The 7,810-nt window shown below is 44.2% G+C and overlaps 1 pseudogene; it reads right to left on the bottom strand.

Annotated features, from left to right (window-relative positions):
* Positions 1 to 639: 639 nt before the first annotated feature.
* LOC142205420 (small nucleolar RNA SNORA17) lies at positions 640 to 754 on the bottom strand (annotated as a pseudogene).
* Between the last annotated feature and the right edge of the window lie 7,056 nt (positions 755 to 7,810).

Genomic DNA, 7,810 nt, shown 5'->3' with positions numbered 1-7,810 from the left:
TCATGTCCCCCCTCCATCTCTGCCCCCAGATTCATGTCCCCCCTCCATCTCTGCCCCCAGATTCATGTCCCTCCATCTCTGCCCCCAGATTCATGCCCCCCATCTCTGCCCCAAGATTCATGCCCCCCATCTCTGCCCCCAGATTCATGTCCCCTCCATCTCTGCCCCCAGATTCATGTCCCCTCCATCTCTGCCCTCAGATTCATGTCCCTCCATCTCTGCCCCAGTGTCATGCCGTCCTCTCCATCTCTGCCCCCAGATTCATGTCCCTCCATCTCTGCCCCCAGTGTCATGCCGTCCTCTCCATCTCTGCCCCCAGATTCATGTCCCTCCATCTCTGCCCCCAGTGTCATGCCGTCCTCTCCTTCATCTGCCCCCAGTTTCACGTTCCACATAATCCACATTACACTTACCTTTTCCTCATTCCCCCGCTGCTCTCTGCGCGCCTCTCTCTCTTACTGGCGCACAGTTGTAGACGCGATGTGACATCATCACATCGCGTCTACACTGCCGGGTAGCCGGCGGCAGCGGCGAAGTGAGGAGCTGACACAGGTCAGCTCCTCGCTTCAGCGGCTGAAGCGAGCTGACCTGTGTCAGCTCCTCGCTTCGCCGCTGATGCCTTTCTCACTGACGCTGACACATATGCGGCTGAAGCGAGGAGCTGAGCTGTGTCAGCTCCTCGCTTCGCCGCTGCCGCCTCTCTCGCTGACACATATGCGGCTGAGCCAGCCACATATGTGTCAGCGAGAGAGGCCGCAGCGGCGAAGCGAGCCTGCAAGGCTGTAGTACTAACCACTGAGCCACCATGTCGCCCCACCATGGAAGTCTTTTTGACAGTCCATAATGGTGTATAGCATACTGATGCAAAGTGGACATGTTTTGGATTTCAGTTTAGCTTTTGCAGACAAGAAAAACCACTACCATTGCATACCTCCCAACTTTTGAAGAACTGAAAGAGGGACAAAATGTGCGGCGGGCGTAGCGTGTTGCGGCAAATTTAGCCCCACCCACTTTTGTGTTGACTCCGCCCACTCGTTAATTTTTCATGTGCCTGCACACAGTATAATCCTCCTACAGTCACCCGTAAATTATATGTCCCCCCTCTATCTCTCCCCCAGTTTCATATACACTCTTCATCTGCCCCCAGTTTCATGTCCCTCTTCCATCTCTGCCCCCAGATTCATGTCCCTCCATCTCTGCCCCCAGATTCATGTCCCTCCATCTCTGCCCCCAGATTCATGTCCTCTCCATCTCTGCCCCCAGATTCATGTCCCCACATCTCTGCCCCCAGATTCATGTCCCCCATCTCTGCCCCCAGATTCATGTCCCCACATCTCTGCCCCCAGATTCATGTCCCTCCATCTCTGCCCCAGATTCATGTCCCTCCATCTCTGCCCCCAGATTCATGTCCTCTCCATCTCTGCCCCCAGTTTCATGTCCTCTCCATCTCTGCCCCCAGATTCATGTCCCCCCATCTCTGCCCCTAGATTCATGTCCCCACATCTCTGCCCCCAGTTTCATGTCCACTCCATCTCTGCCCCCAGATTCATGTCCCTCCATCTCTGCCCCCAGATTCATGTCCCCACATCTCTGCCCCCAGTTTCATGTCCACTCCATCTCTGCCCTCAGATTCCTGTCCCTCCATCTCTGCCCCCAGATTCATGTCCCACATCCCTGCCCCCAGATTCCTGTCCCTCCATCTCTGCCCCCAGATTCATGTCCCCCATCTCTGCCCCCAGATTCATGTCCCTCCATCTCTGCCCCCAGATTCATGTCCTCTCCATCTCTGCCCCCAGATTCATGTCCCCACATCTCTGCCCCCAGTGTCATGCCGTCCTCTCCATCTCTGCCCCCAGTGTCATGCCGTCCTCTCCTTCATCTGCCCCCAGATTCACGTTCCACCTCCACATTAAACTTACCTTCTCCTCCGCTCCCTCGCCGCTCTCTGCCCGCCTCTCTCGCTGACACATGCGGCTGAAGGAAGGAGCTGACACAGGTCAGCTCCTCGCTTCGCCGCTGCCCGCCTCTCTCCCTGACACATGCGGCTGAAGCTGCTCGCGTGCTCGCTTCGCCGCTGCGTGTCTCTCTCGCTGACACATGCGGCTGAAACGAGGAGCTGACCTGTGTCAGCTCCTCGCTTCGCCGCTGCCGCCGGCTCCTGGCTTGTAGACGCGATGTACCTGTGTCAGCTCCTTGCTTCAGCCATGTGTTCAACTCAGATCTGCGTCCTCTGGACGCAGATCTGAGTTGAAATCGGGACATACCTCCCTCCAACCGGGACCGCGGGACATGTCACCCAAATCGTGACTGTCCCGCGGAAATCGGGACGGTTGGGAGGTATGCCATTGTGTGCATGTGGCCTAAATGTTAATAGTCAACCTGGACACACATAAATAGGACAACTAATAAAATCTTCTTAATTGTAGGAAGACCTTTTCAGTAATGATTCAGTTGGGAATGAACATATGGCTACTACAATATTACACTTAGGATGGCCTACCTTTAAACTAGTGAAAAAAAATAACCATTGTGACCATAGCCTAAGAAATGACCATAGAGGAAGTCATGTGATCACAGCAGCATCTGCACTGATTCAAACACTTTGTCTCTACAGTATGAGAGGAATAATAGGAAGGATGAGGAGTTATATGTAATGATAGAAAACTTGCAGGAACAGAGACTGACTGCAGCTCCATTGTATTTGTAACGTGGAAGTTTGGGTTCTATTTACACCCTCAGTTTTGTAGATGTGTGATGACAATGTTAATCAAGGACAACACACAATTCTGCCCATTTTCAGGTTATGTGATATCCATGGTTGATCAAAAACAGATCAACTTATTAATTATTTTTTTTTGTAATTTTCTGTATGTCCAAATCCATGTAAAATGGTCATCACTAATTCACAAAATGATCTATTTTGGTCCTAGCGTAAGGGACAATATTAAATGTTTAACTATTCAATTTCTCAGCCTAAGCACATGTATGTTGTAATAGTACTTACAACATGCCGCTTCACCACACATTCATAGCACTGCTATACTGTTCACATAGTTGCACTATCATGCACACAATTATACCACTTTATCACACATGTATAGTACTTCTATGCTGCAAACATTCATAGTAACACAATATCACATACATATCATCACTCACATTATATACATGTCTACAGATTGCAAATGCAAATTCGTACATACACATATGAAAAATGCATATTCATGTATATATGTAAATATTAAACATAATGTACATGTAGATTATACACATATACGTACAAACTTCAGTTACTTATTTAACAGGTATATTACCCAGTATGGTCCACAATGCAGGCCACACAATCTCAGGGAAAAAAATTGTAAATGACAAAGCCTTCTGTATTCAGTGTGGTGAGGTTTTCTTCCGAGCAGTGGCCATGGTCCCATTTTGTGCACAGTAGATGTAGGGGCTCTGTTTATTGCTCTATTGAACTTTTAACAATACAACAGACACTGAGAAGATGTAATCCAGATCTCTATTTGTTTTCCTTAAAGAAAACATTAATTATTCTCCCTGCTTGTTTCAAAGGCACTGACAGGTCAGCTGTGTCCTAAAAGGCCACCCAAAAAGCTAAGACCTTGATAAGTCCCATAAACTTCCAACCCTCAGATAATCGCTTTTTTTTCTTTTTTTTCTTTTCTGCTTCCAAATTGAAATAAAAGAGACTGATTTAATTTGAGTCAAGGGAGTTTCTATTCCACTCCACAGGAACTTGGCTGATGCTTCCGAACCATACGGCTTCATATGTGTGGCCCCTTTCACGATTTGGACTCTGCATGCTTGATGATCTGCCCAAGGACGTCTTGTGAGACTGTGTAGGTGAAAGGACAATGGACTATTGAACAAGACCACACAATCTGCAAAGGATGTACATAGTGATTTAGCCAAATGTGCTACCACTCCCTATGTGTGAAGATGGAAAATAAAGGTGAATAAACAAAAAAAAAAAGCAATACAGAGAAGAAAAGAAGGAGGAGGGAAAAACACCTTTAAAAAAAATTGCACATCTAGGAAACAATGAAAAAATGAGTAAACCCAAAAGGGATCTATCTCTTCAAACATACAAATGATCTTATGTTAACAGTTGGGATTAAACATCTGTCTCATTGTTATGTGATCATAACAGATGCTACGTGCTAACATTTCCTGCTAGCACTGTTTGTTATTATTGTTTGTGCAGCACATTGTGTTGTATTCAGCTTAAGGGATACATTTTTTATTATCCTTCTGTGCAGCTGAACTGATTCTGTGATGTGCTAAGTGCAGTAGCTAAGTCTCTTTCGGATTTCGGAAATCTAAAACCTCTTGAATTCATATTTGAAGGGACGCCATGCACTGGCAATGATTTTATGAACTTGTAGCTGCAGATTTCAAGGCTTAATACAGACATAAAATGAATCCTTGCAATTTACTGCTGACTTAAGAAAATGAAGCTATTCTCTAAACCGTAGGCTGGGGATTGCAAATGAATGCGGCATTAATATTTATTATCTAAGGATAAGAAAATAAATGTTAAGAATTAAAGGGACTTTTTTCCTTTTAGACAGCATATTCACATTTGCAATGGGTTTTCCACGACTTTGAAATTGATGACCACTCCTTAGGAAAGGTCATTATCTGAAGATCTGTAAGGGTCCAAAACCTGAGACCCCTGATCAGCTGGTTGAAGCAATACTCCCTGATCACTGCTTACACTTTGCAAGCCATGTGATGTCACAATGGTCACATGGACTGATAAAAGCTCAGTCCCGTTCAAATGAATGTTATGAGCTGTGATACTAAGCACAGTCACTCAACTTGGTAAGTACTGAGGAGGCTGCAGCACTCACACAAACCCTGCAGCCCCCTGAAATAGCTGATAGGCCAGGCGCCCAGAACTCTGAGATCTTTGAAGGGATTCTATCATTCATACAATGCATTTTAAGCTAAACATATTCCTGAATAGCCTTTAAAAAAGGCTATTCTATGCCTCTAGTGTTGCAGCTGACCCCATTTTTTTTTTTTAAAGGAAAAAGTTGTATATGTAAATCAGATCCTTGGAACACCCTGGGCTTTCTCCAGAGCCTCCAAGCACCCCCAGGCCAGCGTCATACCTTTGAAAACGCCAACTTTTTCCTTTTTAAAAGAAACTGTGGATTCAGTTGCAGTAGTAGAGGAAGCACCTGAATAGCCTTTTTAAGGCTATTCAGGCATATGTTTAGGTAAAAATGCATTTTAAAAATAATAGAATCCCTTTAATTGATGTTCTATCCTAAGGACTTTCAGGGTAAGTTCACAGAGTTTTTTGGTCAGGGTTCGCCTCAAAACCCTGAACAAAAAGATGACTCCCATTGAAATCAATGGGAGCTGCTCAGTTCTTTTTTCCAGGAGCCGTTTCTTCTGGCCCCCAGAAAAAGAAGCAACATGCTCATTCTTCAGGCCGAGTCGCCTCGCGATTCGGCCTGAAGACACTCCCTACTCTGGACTAGGCCCAGTCATTGGGCCTAATCCGGAGCAGAGTGCGCAGCTGGATGCTGGTGCAGTGCATCGGCTTTCAATCGCGGCTACCCGTTTTTTAGATTGGAACCTGAGGCGACCTCCCTGTGTGAAAAAAAAAAAACCCGTGTGAACTTATCTTTAGATGCAAGGACCTAGGAGGATGCATGTAATTTATGATGAGGTGCTAATCTTATCATAAAATCTGTGCAATCTCTGGCAGAGCAGAGATTATCAACACTGATATCTGGTCTGGGAAATCTGGTTAAGCACCTATGTGGAAACTGTGATGCAGTGATCACCAAATATCCCTAGAAGTAAAGAATGAAGGATATGTCTTCACTAGCAATTTTAGTTTAAAATGTATATTAGATCCACATCTGAGTGTACATCCAATATGAGCCAGAGTTTGTAGTAGAATGCACGTGGAGTGACATCCGAGTGACATCCCTTATGCATTCCCGACTATGGGGGCTTCGGATCCATTCTTTTTCAATGTCAAGGATGATTAAGCTGAGTTCAGATGAGGTTTTTTGGTCAGGATTTTGATGTGGAATCCGCGTCAAAATCCTGACCAAAAAATCATCTCCCTTTGAAATCAATGGGTGCCGGTCATTTCTTTTTTCTGCGAGCGGTTTGTTCTCACTCACGGGAAAAAGAAGCGACATGCTCATTCTTCAGTCAGATTCTGCGGTCAGTTCAGCTGCGGAATTCCGCCTGAAGACATTCCCTCCCGACTAGGCGCATTCATTCGGGCCTAATTCGGAGCGGAGTGCTGCGACTGGATGCCAGTGCACTGCACCAGCATCCAGTCGCGGCTACCGGTTTTTTGGTCTGGAATCTGAGGCGGCCTCAGCCTTATAGAGAAGGTCCTATTAAATTGATCCAAAGCCCCTATATACATAAATGCATCATGGAATACACTCTGAGTGTCATCCTAATACATTCTCTGCAAACTTGACCACACATCGGATATACACTAGGTCATGTGCAATCTAATAGATGGTCTATACTAGTATTCCCTCAAAAAGTGCCTTTGGAGATGCAAGAATATGTTTATCTATGCAGGTTGCTGCACAGTGTCAGTTGACAGCTGCAAAGACTATTGTGCAGTAGAAACTTCCATACTAGAGAGTATCTTTAATACATTTTGTTTCAATATTCAATGTGTCTCTACTCCACCTGTCATATCTGAACATGGCTCACAAATTGAAGGTTGGAGACTCTAGTCTAGACCAATGAAAACCTTACCTGCTTTTCCTTTATGTCACTTTTCCAGAATATATTGTATGTGATTTAAGTGCTATTTTTATACTCTCCCCCTAAAGGGTTAACAGTTAAATATTATCAATTCTTGATTACTTTTATCCCTGTTAAGCACATTCCCTTCTTTATCTAATTTCTGGAGGTTTCTGGGTGATCTAGGACTTTCAATGAAATAATAAGAGAAAAGAACCCTGTTTTATTTTATTATAATCTCATATTTACTGGAAGAAAATATAGGAGTGCAGAGGAAATCATTTTCTCTTGCAGCCAACTGGGACATTGCCCTAAAGCTAACTAGCATCTGCAGTAAGCATGTCTGCTTTGCACCAGATAATCAAAAGCAAATATGACACATTGCGGAGAATTTATAAGTTTTGCATTGATGCTGAAATGACTATATCTTTGCACCTGTTTCTTCCTTGTGAAAAATGGGTTTGTTCACTGATAAATCTGGCAACTTCAGAGAGGGATCAGTATGAGAAGTCTATCCTTAATGATATACGGGAGCGAATGAAAAGAAAAACTGGATCTTTCATTTATACATACAGAAAGTATCTATGAACAGTATACACATAATGGTATTAATTATGCTAAAGTAGCAGAGCTGACAATGTTATTTGTTATAATTCATTGTGATATACTGTATTCTCTGTCTGGACTGCAGGTAAACCTATAGTACTACAATATCTTACATAGTTATGAGTACGGCCGTTCGCCATTGATGGATGGTGGATGATGCATTTGCTTGTATACATAAGAGCTGTCAATCTTTTCTGAGAGTTGGGTAGAGCAAATGTCTCCTGAATACTGCAGACTATGAGTGTGCTGCACTGTACTCTTTGTACTCTTAGTGACGGTTATACAAATGACACAATTTATTATTATTTATTCTATTCATTTATATAGTACCAACATGTTTTGCAGCACTGTACAAAGATTATCATCACTCACATTACTCCCTATCCCCAATGGCTCTCATAATCTAAAATACAAATGAACCTATCGGTTTGTGTTTGGAGGGTGTGAA

The sequence above is a fragment of the Leptodactylus fuscus genome, chromosome 5, assembly GCF_031893055.1.
Source record: "Leptodactylus fuscus isolate aLepFus1 chromosome 5, aLepFus1.hap2, whole genome shotgun sequence".
Lineage (NCBI taxonomy): Eukaryota > Metazoa > Chordata > Amphibia > Anura > Leptodactylidae > Leptodactylus > Leptodactylus fuscus.
This window is presented reverse-complemented; position numbering and strand designations above follow the sequence as displayed.